This window comes from Bison bison, unplaced genomic scaffold, assembly GCF_000754665.1.
Source record: "Bison bison bison isolate TAMUID 2011002044 unplaced genomic scaffold, Bison_UMD1.0 scf7180017864254, whole genome shotgun sequence".
NCBI classification, from domain to species: Eukaryota; Metazoa; Chordata; class Mammalia; order Artiodactyla; family Bovidae; genus Bison; species Bison bison.
In genome coordinates, this window is record NW_011494826.1 from 567,560 (window position 1) to 579,931 (window position 12,372).

Below are 12,372 nucleotides of genomic sequence, written 5' to 3' on the forward strand. Positions count from 1 at the left end.
TTTCGGTGTTGGGGAAGAAACAGAAATTGGTTAAAGGGTGCAAACTTCCAGTTAGTTATAGCATAAATAAGTTCTGAGGATCTGATGTACAACATGGAGACAATGGTTAATATTGCTTTGTATACTTGAAGGGGGCTTCCCTGGTGGCTCAGACGGTAAAGCATCTGCTTGCAATGCAGGAGACCTAGGTTCAATTCCTGGGCTGGGAAGATCCCCTGGAGAAGGAAATGGCAACCCACTCCAGTACTCTTGCCTGGAAAATTCCATGGACAGAGGAACCTTGTAGGCTACAGTCCATGGGGTCGCAAAGAGTTGGACTCGACTGAGCAACTTCACTTCACATATACTTGAAAGTTGCTAAGAGAGTAGATCTTAAATGTTCTCACCACATTTAAAAGTAGTTATATGAGATGATGGAAGTATTAACTAACCTTATTATGGTAATCATTTCACATTATATGCATGTCTCAAATCATCACATTGTACATCTTAAACTTGTAAAATATCAATTATATCTCAATAAAGCCGGAAAAAATAAATTCTCTCAGGATGTACCAATATCTAAGCCCTAGTCTAGTTTCCAAGCACTATCTACAAGGAAAACTGGCAGCATAATATCTACTTTTTGCAACTTCTATGGTGAGAGACAGTTGCCTTCCACAACATTAATAAGATGGCGAATTCTCTAAACCTAAGAAGAAGTAAGATGCTCAGAAGTCTAACTGGCAAATTTCCACTGAGAAGGGTAGAAATTAGAGGCATATGAGACAACAACTCTTAAAATTACAGCACTTAGGTTCATTTATACCATTTTTCTAGATTCCACATATATGCATTAATATACAATATTTGGTTTTCTCTTTCTGACTTATACTTCACTCCGCATGACGGACTCTACAAATCCACCTCTCTACAAATGACCCAATTTGCAGCAAAAACTAACACAAACACAACATTGTAAAGGAATTATACTCCAATTAAAAAAAATAAAAAACTACAGCATTGTTAGTGTTTAGCCTTAGTTTCCTCTACATGGCACATGCACTTGTAACTTATATCTTATGATAATATCCCCTATTAGAAGTCTCATTACAATCTCAACTACACGGTTGACAAATAATATTCAAGTTTTTACTTGCTGTTGAAGGTTAGATTCTCATTGTGTCTCTTAATTCACTGGTGCTTGTGTAGAATGAAATATGAGGAGGAATTGAAGCAGGAACTAATGGATAGATTTTGAGTACACAGGAGCTGGGCTCAGATAGCCTCCCTGTCATCTGATTGTGTGACTTTGCAACAGCATTTAAACTCACTTGGTCTCAGTTTCTTTCTCTATAAGGTGGGAATATTATCACTCCACTTGAAAAAAAAATGGTCCAAAGATAAAAAGATGATACTCTTAAACTTCTGCTATAATGTATAATAGAAAATAAAAGTCTAAATAATAGCAAATGGTAATCTTTCTTTCCCCTTCCTTAAAGAGCCATTGGCTATAAGGGCTTTAGTGTGTCTGTGATGTTTAAAATTCTTTTCCTTGTATCTTCCTTTTCTACCTCTTTCCATTATTTGTCATTATATCTACTAAGCTTATTTTATAAGCTACTATTGTTATAGTCAGCCATCCAGACAATTTATTCTTCTGGTTGGACAGGGGCAAAACCATATCCCTAGCACCTGGGAGGTCTCTTGCTACAAAAACAAAACAATGAAAATGAAAGAAAATGAGAACTGGGCAGTGATGTATTTTGCAGCTCTTGCTAGTGAGTAGCACATCAGTAGAACTGGACAAAACTAGCAATGCATTACCGTTCAAGCTGGTAGCACTTCATCCAGAAAAATGCACTACACAAATCCTTATACTTCTATTAAGTGCAGTTGCATTCTTGGGAAGCTGAATGACAACCTGAAACATTCTTCTCTGATTAGCTAGATAAAGCTGCCCAAGGGAACTAAACTCACAGCAGCTTATTCTCTTAAAAGTATAGAGTGATATAAAGTCAACACATGTCAACAGAAGCATGGATTGAATAAAGATGTAAGAATTCTCTCCGGATGACCCTGCCCATTAAGATAACTGCAAGGCATGATATTTCATCATGTAGATTTGAATTTAGGAAATAACTTTTATTTTCCCAATTTCTGCTAACAGCATTTCCCCGATTTGTGCTATCAGCATTTGAGAGAACCAAAACAGTTGAGGATAAGCCCTGGCTTGTATAGACTTGAAAAGGAAATAAGACGGTCTGCTTTCAAGCACTTACAGATTAAATAATAGCTCTCAGAAAATTTGTTAACTTGGGTCCCGTTTATCCTACTATTGCCAACCCAAAGGTTCTTTTACTCTTTACAGTCATTTTGCACTCAAGTAAGAGAGACAGTACTTAAAAACAGAAGGTATGTGACAATGTGTTCTTGTATGAATTGTAGTCTGCAGTTATAACAGGGTCTATTACTCAACATGAAAATTGGAATTCTCAAGGCAAAGAATTTAATCTAACGAATAATTATATTTCTCAATAGGACTATAAAGGGAATCCTAATTAATGTGCTAATAGCTTCTCCCTATTTACAGGGCATTGTCCCAGGTCGTGAACTGTAACAAATACACTTGAAAATTAATGTTCCCGGAACAGAGAAAGAATACCTTTCATTTCTAGAACTCTGCCTGTGACACATTTCAATCAGAGAGATTGTACAAGAAGTAAGTCTTTATAAGTTACCTTCCTGAAATCTGATCATAGGATTAGTTATTCCTTATAAAATAATTTTAAGCTACCAACATAACTCAGAGGCCCTCTCCATTTTCTCTTGGAATTAAAGAGTCCTGAAATCTCACTTCTTTGGGACTCTAGAGGTCAACTAGTCCATTTCATATCCTACATATGCATCTTGGACAAATCATTGTTTAATTACCTGGATTTATCCAAGGCTAGGCATCTCAATAGCTCTTATAGCAAAGTTTCCCAGTATGAGTGTCTAATCATTAACATGTTTTGTTTTAAATTATCTTCTTGAAATGTAGTATGTTTTTCTATGTTCTAGCTTCTGAAGCCACTTAAAAGAAGTATGGATTCTTTTTCCTGTGATAGCTCTTCAATTTTAAATTGATATCATGCCCGTCTCATCTTAAACCACACATCCCCCTTTCTTTCAAATGTTACTGACATGATCTGGTTCCCTAGAATTAAGAATCATGGGTTGGAGGATATGTTAGCTTAGATAATTCTGACCAAACTTGCAACTGAAATCATCTAAACATTTTGGGGGAAAGATTAGAACATTTTCTACAATACATCAGTATGACCAGACCAGAGAAGTAAAAAGAACTGGAGAGGTAAAAAGAAAAGGTACGTGGAAGTTTTTGCCCTGGGGTCACTTGTCCATGCATAAGAGACAGTTGAGACACTAAGCTGTGCTTCTGAGGACCTCAAAGGTATAGAGAAGCAAAACTCAATATCTGGGATTCACCAATGGTGCAGATTCTGATAAATGTCTTCTGTCTGGTCCTGAGTGCTAGCCAGTGAGAGCAAGTGTGGACTGGGAATAAGCAGGCCCTAGAATGGTATGCGGTCAAGATTCACATCTTTCAAGCGATCTAGAAAATCTTAATATTTAGACTTGTATTGAGATGGTTCTGGACTGCTAGTGCCACCAAGCATCAAATGAAAATATTTAATGAAGGAAATGAAAACTATTTCCTGGAGGAAAACAGTATCATCTTAGAAACCAAATTATTTCTCCCAGTAAATTTTCAAATATAGCTTCCAGTGACTACTTTAAAATAACTAGTATATGAGGAGATGAGACAACGTGAGAAAGAAACACAAGATAGACAGCAGAAATATAGAGGTTAGCATATCTGGGGTCTCCAGAGAAACAGAACCATTAGGTTCTCTCCTCTCATATGTAAGAGGAGATTTGTTATAGGAATTGGCTCACGTGGTTATGGAACTGAGAAGTCCCACAGTCTGCCATCTGCAAGTTGGAAAATCAGGAAAGCCAGAGGTGAAATGCAGTTGAAGTCTGAGGTCTGAGAACAGGGGGCTGATGGTGTAAATCCCAGTCTGAGTCTGAAAGCACCAGGAGCACCAGTGTCTGAGAAGAGAAGAAAGAAGCCTCAGCTCAAAGAGGGAGCAGATTTGTCTTTCCTCCACCTTTCTGTTCTATTCAAGCCCTCAACAGATTGAATGAGGCCTACTCATGTTGGGGAGGACCATCTGCTTTGTTTGATTAGCAATTCAAATTCTAATCTCTTCTGAAACACCCTCACAGACACACCCAGAAATAATGTTTTACCAGCTATCTGGACATCCTTTAGCCCAGGCAGGCTGACACAAAATTAACCACCACAATTAGAGATATTGAAATTATCAAGCATTTTTACTATAAACATGTAGATAAAAGCAAAGTGAAAAAAAAAATTGGCAGGGAAACAGAAACTCTAAAAAAAAAAAGTGATACTTTTTGTTTAAAAAGAGCAACAAAAATAAATTTCTAGAAATGCAAAATCAGAGAACATTGAAACAGTTATAAGAGTATCATTTATATTCAAGAAGGTAAATAAAATTGTAAACATGTTAAAGAATGATAGAGAATAAAAATCCAAATAAAACTTCTACAGGTGAAATATCCATGATTTGACTCCTTGGTTCCCCCACCCATGTACTTTCCTATGAAGAACACAGCACCATGTAGAGGTCTGTAATGTTTATGCTACATCCTGAAGGATGGCAGCCCTTCCTTTCAGAATGTTACCTCTGAGCTGACAATACAGCTATGCTCTTGGAAGGCCTTAACAGAGCCCTAGGAGATTTGCTGCTACTGAGTTGTATAGTATGTAGTCTAAACAGAAGACCCTACAATGGATGTGATCCTATGATGGCCAACTCCCACATCTCCTTTTCTGTAAAGTGGGTCCCTTAACTGGATGCTGTACTTTGTGAATTCTATCTCTGTCTACAAAGTAAAAGTGAAAGTGAAGTTGCTCATTCGTGTCCGACTCTTTGCGACCCCATGGACTGTAGCCTATCAGGCTCCTCCATCCATGGGATTTTCCAGGCAAGAGTGCTGGAGTGGATTGCCATTTCCTTCCCCAGGGGATCTTCCCAACCCAGGAATCGAACCTGGGTCTCCCTCATTACAGGCAGACGCCTTACCGTCTGAGCCACCAGGGAAGTACGTCTATCTACAAGGCATTCTGTAAATCCTAGCTGTTAGTATTGGCTGAGGCTTTGCGGACAGGAAAGGAAACCATGTACATAGAGTACTTATCTGTTTCTATTAAGATGAACCATTGGCCTCTCTGGGATGGAAGAAGCACCGTGTAGTCTATTTGTGCCAAGTTGTCAGTTGGTTTCCTTCAGGAATTTTGCCCTATTGGAGGGTCAGCATTGGCCTCTGTTAATAACAGGTAGAATATCCAGGGGAATCAGTAACTGGATTTGTTTTGTTATGAAAAGTCCTTACTGTTGACTTCATACACAGCTCCAGGCTCTGCTAACATGGCTATCACTTACATGTGCCAATAGTGTTGGTTCAAATGTGATCAACAACAAATGCCAACCAACATCCGTGATCTGGGGTTTTGATGACATGGTTATGCATGGTTGCCCAGTGTGTTTTCAGTGGTAGATGCTTTCTGGTAGATGTTGGTAACTTAGTGCCCAGTCCCATCTGTTCACCCATATGTCTCTACAGCACAACTTATCTCTGTTCATGTAGTCTTCTCTCTTACAGGTCTCTGACCATTCAGTCAGGCTGTTAGCATTCTCACTTATTCCATGGAACACGAATGACCAGGTGTACTGTTTGTGCCTCTGTCCTTAGGAGAGATTTTCATCTTCAGTCTTTCAAGACACTTGAAGGAGGCTTTAATGCAGCCACTGTCCATTTTTTCCTTGTACCACTTACTAGCCCAACTTATTCTAAACTAATTTTGACCAAGGATATGAGTTGGGGCAGGGGTTTGGTTCCATCTGTGTCAGGTGATATGGGAGCCTGTATACCTATTTATGTAGTTTACTCATGCTCTCTGGTCTTCCTTGGGCTCAATTTGAGCTGTACATTTCCATCTTATGAAAAATTGCAGCTGAAACTATCCAATTTCATGATGTGGGGAGGAGGCTTCTAACAGACCCCACTTATGATGGATAGTTTCATGGTCATCCCATTTTATCTTTTCTCTCATCAAACTTACATATCAGTATTGTTGTCCTTTGTGGTTTAGTCACTAAGTCATACCCAGCTTTTTTGTGACCCCATGGACTGTAGGACCCCAGGTTCCTTTTTCCATGGGTTTTCCCAGGCAAGAATACTGGAGTAGGTTGCCATTTCTTTCTCCAGGAGAACTTCCTGACCCAGGGATTGAACCCATGTCTCCTGCATTGGCAAGCATGTTCTTACCACTGAGCCACCAGGGAAGACACGTATTAGAAACTGTTTCTTGAAGGTATATAATTCTCTTTCTACAGAATCCTAATGGTCTTGGTGAGTGGTATGTCTTCAGTATTCTCCCATGGACACAATCTTCCACTGTGCCTTCTGGTTTCACTGTTTATCCACACCAGCATGCCCATGTCCCTTTATTCTTTTCTTCTATAAGACAAGGCAACTCAGTCATCTCCACTTTGGCCTTTCTTTATCCAGGTTTCAGATAACTTCCTTAACAATGACTTTGTTTAATCCCCTGTGATTGCTGCCCATGCCATACTCTGAGAAATTGCCTCAAATCAACTGTTGCTTATCCCATCTTACATTCAGAATTTGTTGAGCAAGGTCCCTCAAAATCCAATCCCAATAGTACTCACCTGGGTACTTCTAGTGTATAGTACCTAATTCTTACCCTCTCCTTTGGCATATGGCTTTTTCCTTCCTTCCCAAGATTAACACCTCAGCAGGCTGATGCTGGGATTTAACCCAATTACTTTCCTAGCTATCTGGAGAGCAGATGGAGGTGGCACTTGTAGAAGAAGCTGCTGCTTTGCAGACAGAGGACTCTGCAGCCTCTTCTAATGGGGGAGAAACACTAGCTCTTACTAGAAAAGGGCAGACCCCATCTTGTAAGCCCTGTGGGTTCTATAGAGCCAGCTGCCTCAGGGACAACCACCCAAATGTTCCCATCCCTTGTTTCAGAGTTCTAGGCTTTCTCAACCAGGACCCTACCCTTGGCATTGTAGAGCCACCTAGACTGAGGATTCAAATATCTTTGCTTTGTCACTTGATCAAATCTTCAGTTTGCTGCTCAGAAGTGTCTGCTCTTCTACCAGTGAAAGTGAATGTGTTGGTCGCTCAGTTGTTTGATTCTTTGAGACCCCATGGACTGTAGCCCATCAGGTCCCTCTGTCCATGGAATTCTGCAGGCACAAATACTGGAGTAGGTTGACATTCCCTTCTCCAGGGGATCTTCCCAACCCAGGGATCGAACCCAGGTCTCCTGCATTGCAGGCAAATTCTTTACCATCTGAGCTACCAGGGAGGCCTCGTCTACCAGAGGAGGTAACATGTTCTTTGTAGGCTACCAAAGAGGCTCTTGTTTTAGACATGAACTGCTTATTAACGGCCTTCTGTTTCTAATCTCTCTACAGAGAAACAATACAACATTGTACAAACCAACCAAGTTTGGTTATTATTATAGGCATTGCCCACTGTATTGCCCAGTGCCCTCCTTTCACATGGCTTTCAAATTCCTGAAACATCTCACCTGCAAAAACCTGGAAAAAGCATTGATCCTCCACTAGGATATTTTCCTAGGTCATCACCAGTGAATGGTAAATTGAGCACCAGTTGAGCTGCCCGCTTGTGCCGGAACTATCTATTTTCTAGTTTGATGTCCTCTTCACCGCTGGACCTTGAGTGGCCTTAGTATGAACATAGTTGGGAATCTAGAGAAGCAGTAATTGGAGTCATCAGTCAGTCATGCTCCTTGTGGCAGGATTTCTGACTGTTGTGTTTACATGGCTAGAGCACAAGATAATATATTAAATTGTTTGACTATATCTTATTATTGGGCTTCCCTGATGGCTCAGACAGTAAAGAGTCCACCTGCAATGCTGGAGACCTGGATTGGGAAGATCCCCTGGAGGAGGGAATGGCTACACACTCCAGCATTCTGACTGGAGAATGCCATGGAGAAAGGAGCCTGGCGGGCTACAGTCCATGAGATCTCATAGAGTTGGACATGACTGAGCAACCAACACATATACACACATCTATTATTATTACCAGTGCTGCAGGATATAATCTTTCCCAGTTCAGTTTAGAGTTTGTAAATACTCTTTTATAGTCTTTTTATCGACAGTGGGCTTTAATTACCTCCACACAAATTTTTTTGGTAAACATTTCAAAATGGAGATCCCTTTCTTTAAGATGGAAAAAACAAATGTTGTTTTGTCTATTTGTTGTCACCTATCTGACGTGGAACAACAGACTGGTTCCAAATAGGAAAAGGAGTATGTCAAGGCTGTATGTTGTCACCATGCTTTTTTAACTTTTATGCAGAGTACATCATGAGAAATGCTGGGCTGGAAGAAGCACAAGCTGGAATCAAGATCGCCAGGAGAAATATCAATAACCTCAGATATGCAGATGACACCACCCTTATGGCAGAAAGTGAAGAGGAACTAAAAAGCCTCTTGATGAAAGTGAAAGAGGAGAGTGAAGAAGTTGGCTTAAAGCTCAACATTCAGAAAATGAAGATCATGGCATCTGGTCCCATCACTTCAGGGAAATAGGTGGGGGAAACAGTGGAAACAGTCTCAGACTTTATTTTTTGGCTCCAAAATCACTGCAGATGGTGATTACAGCCATGAAGTTAAAAGACACTTACTCCTTGGAAGAAAAGTTATGACCAACCTAGATAGCGTATTAAAAAGCAGAGACATTACTTTGCCAACAAAGGTCTGTGTAGTCAGTTTTTCCAGTGGTTTTTCCAGTGGTCATGTATGGATGTGAGAGTTGGACTGTGAAGAAAGCTGAGTGCCAAAGAATTGATGCTTTTGAACTGTGGTGTTGGAGAAGACTCTTGATAGTCCCTTGGACTGCAAGGAGATCCAACCAGTCCATTCTAAAGGAGATCAGCCCTGGGTGTTCTTGGAAGGACTGATGCTGAAGCTGAAACTCCAATACTTCGGCCACCTCATGTGAAGAGCTGACTTATTGGGAAAGACCCTGATGCTGGGAGGGACTGGGGGAAGGAAGAGAAGGGGACGACAGAGGATGAGATGGCGGGATGGCGTCACCGACTCGATGGACATGAGTTTGAGTAAACTCCAGGAGTTGGTGATGGACAGGGAGGCCTGGAGTGCTGTGATTCATGGGGTCACAAAGAGTTGGGCATGACTGAGCGACTGAACTGAACTAAACTGATCCTACTCCTTTATCTGTATTTATTTCATGTAAAGCACATGGCTACTATGACATTGCAACATAGGGATCATTGTTCCTCTCTCAATAGATATATAGACAGACAGACATTTTTAAACAGAATTGAGTCTTTGAGAGTTGAGGGAAAGAAGAAAAGATGACTGTGACTTGGCTATCATATCTGTAAATCTTCTTTTAGAGCAAATCTTTTAATATTCACACAGGCTTGTAGAACTATCATGGAGTCAATGTCAAAATAAAATTAAAGTAATTCCTTTCAGTGGTCAGACCATCGATCATTCAACACTACAAAGTTAAGAACAGCAACTGAAGTAACCATAAAAAGCCAAGAAAAAAATTTTAAATGAAGACAAAGTGGGGGAAAGAAAGCAAAAGCTCAAGTTTTTAGTTGATAAATGTTCCTCGTCAAAAGAAACATTTAACTTTATAAGAGTGTGCCACAGTATATTATTCATTATGGATGGCAGGATCCAAGAGTTTGGGAGCAATCACATTTTCCTTAGAGTGTATTTATATGTATAATTTAATATAGGGAGCCAACACTGGATATTTTTTAATTCTATTAAAAATTTTAGAATATCAGAAATACCACTGTAACATAGCTATATTGTACAACATTTCACATTTTAGTTTTAACTAATCTTTGCTTTACTTCTGCAGTATTGTATATCTTGAGGTTTAAAGGTCTTTTAAACTTAACTCACAGATGCCAGTTGCTTAAGGCAATTTATTGTCTGCTTTTGTTCTTATTTTAATATTTGCTCTGTATGGTAGGGATGGTTGAACTATTTGATCACCAGGTCATTCTAAGTTGACTTCTATAAGAACAGTAACCACTTTTCTATTAGAAACTTAATATTTTTGGGGGGAAAGGGAAATTATGGCTTAGGATCTATGGCCACCAATGTCTTATTTAACAAAATTTCTCAAATAGAAGTTGGCTAATTCAAAAGAGTGATATTTTCAGACTTCTGAAATGTTCTCATATTCTGTCGAGACTATCATGCTTCCTCATAATGTCTGACACAACTCTTTCCTTCTCTGATGAACAGGTTTTAGAGCACAGTAACCTACTCTTAAAAATTAAACTATTGAAGAAGCACAACTTGCCTCAATTCCTCATGTCACACAAAAGGCCAACTTGGTAGACTGAGTGAGGAATCCTTCTCAGAGAATGACATGCAGTCTGAACCAAACTGAAGATTAAAATAGCTAAAATTGATGTGAATATATTATCATAATAGGTTTGCACAGCTTGTTAGCTAAATTCTTAGACAGTAAAGTCCATGTTATATGCTTGTTCTACAGAACTTTTGGTTGATTCAGAATTGTTTTTAAAGAGAGCTATAAATCTTGATAGGTATTATAGGAGCATTTCTGTCTATTCTAACAAGACCAAAGTCACTTATTCAAACTGCATAGAGGCACTTGTTAGTATTGGAGAGCAGAAAGTTTTTCCCTTTACCCTGGGCTTACCCTAAAATCTAGTATCTTCCAAAATTGGACTCCCAGGCACAAAGAAGGCTAGGAAAAATAGAAGGCATTTCTCAGTGTGAGCCACTCCTACATAGTGAATCATTTATGTCCTCTCTTTAAATAAAGGGCAGCAAAATGCAAAAATGTGGCTTGGTTTTGCCTTGTTTAGTGGCATTTATTTTAAAAACTTAAATCAATATTCATGTGAAAATACTTGTGTACATTAGGTCCCTGTTGGGTGAGCAGTGTTACTTAATAATTAATATTTGCTGCCATATCACTGAGTTAATATGTTTTGTGTTATAGAAATACAAACTTACTTTAGAAGGTAAAAAGGAATCATTCCATTGGGCTAAACAAGTGAGAGGGGCCAGCAGTGAATTCAACTGGGTGATAGCAAGAACCCAGGGATTAGAGTATTATGTTAATGAGGCCTTACTCCAAGCAGAACTCTTGGAGACTTGTTGCTAAGCAAAACCCACTACAGCAGTGCAAAAGATATGAAAACATAATTCAGTTATGGAAATAATAAAAGCCCTTACTATTTCCAAAGGAGATTGTGATAATACACAATTTCAGGTCAAAACTATTCTAGGGCTCACACAATAATTTGCTGTTGCTGAGCAGCAGCAAATTATTCAGATTTATGAGGGGTTGGTGTGAGATTAGCAAGAACTTGATGTAATATCGGGTTAAGCCTCATTGCCATCCATCACTCCCCTGGAGCACGAAAGCAACCATAAGCACGATAACATTACAGGGAGCCACACATACATAAGAGATTTATTTCACCAATATAATGCTATTAGATCACAACCGGGTTTAAAGTTCATTGTTTGTAGATAGGATATTTCATTCACATAAAATTGTTTCTAAAGTTAACAGGCATTTTCCACAAAATAGAACAATATTAAAGACATCAAGTGGTTCAATATTTTAACTTTACATACATAAATGTACTTCTTTTAAACAGCAAATATTTTGGGCACAGAACTCGAAATTACTAGAATTATATCTGAGTTAATTTTTAAGATCAGTTTTTCAAAAGGGGTATATTTGGTTTGTATAATTAAGTTAGTTGGAGGCCGAGCTATGGATTCTCTCTAATGTATTTATAATATCATAAGTTCTAACTAAGAATGATGAGTTTATAAAGAGAAATTAGTCCTTGAAGGGGGATAGATTGGTATTTATAGTCCTGCAGGGTCTATCTGAAGTGTGTTGAGAGATTATGAGACTTACCATAGGGACTAAGGGGATGTTCGTCCTCACTTGGTCCTGTTGCTCAGATATAAACACAGCCTCTTAGATGGCTGAATGTTGAGGTTCTCTCTAAATGGGAATGATCTGTTTGTACTATTATATTTGCTTTACATCTTACTTGTAATCATCCCTACATGTAAGCCTCCCCTTTGTTGGGTTATTAATGGTTTCAGATCTCTTGAATACTACTCTTCTCAGAAAGGGAACTGCTTTCTGGACTAGTCTAGAAATTTTTTATGAGTGCCTTAACTC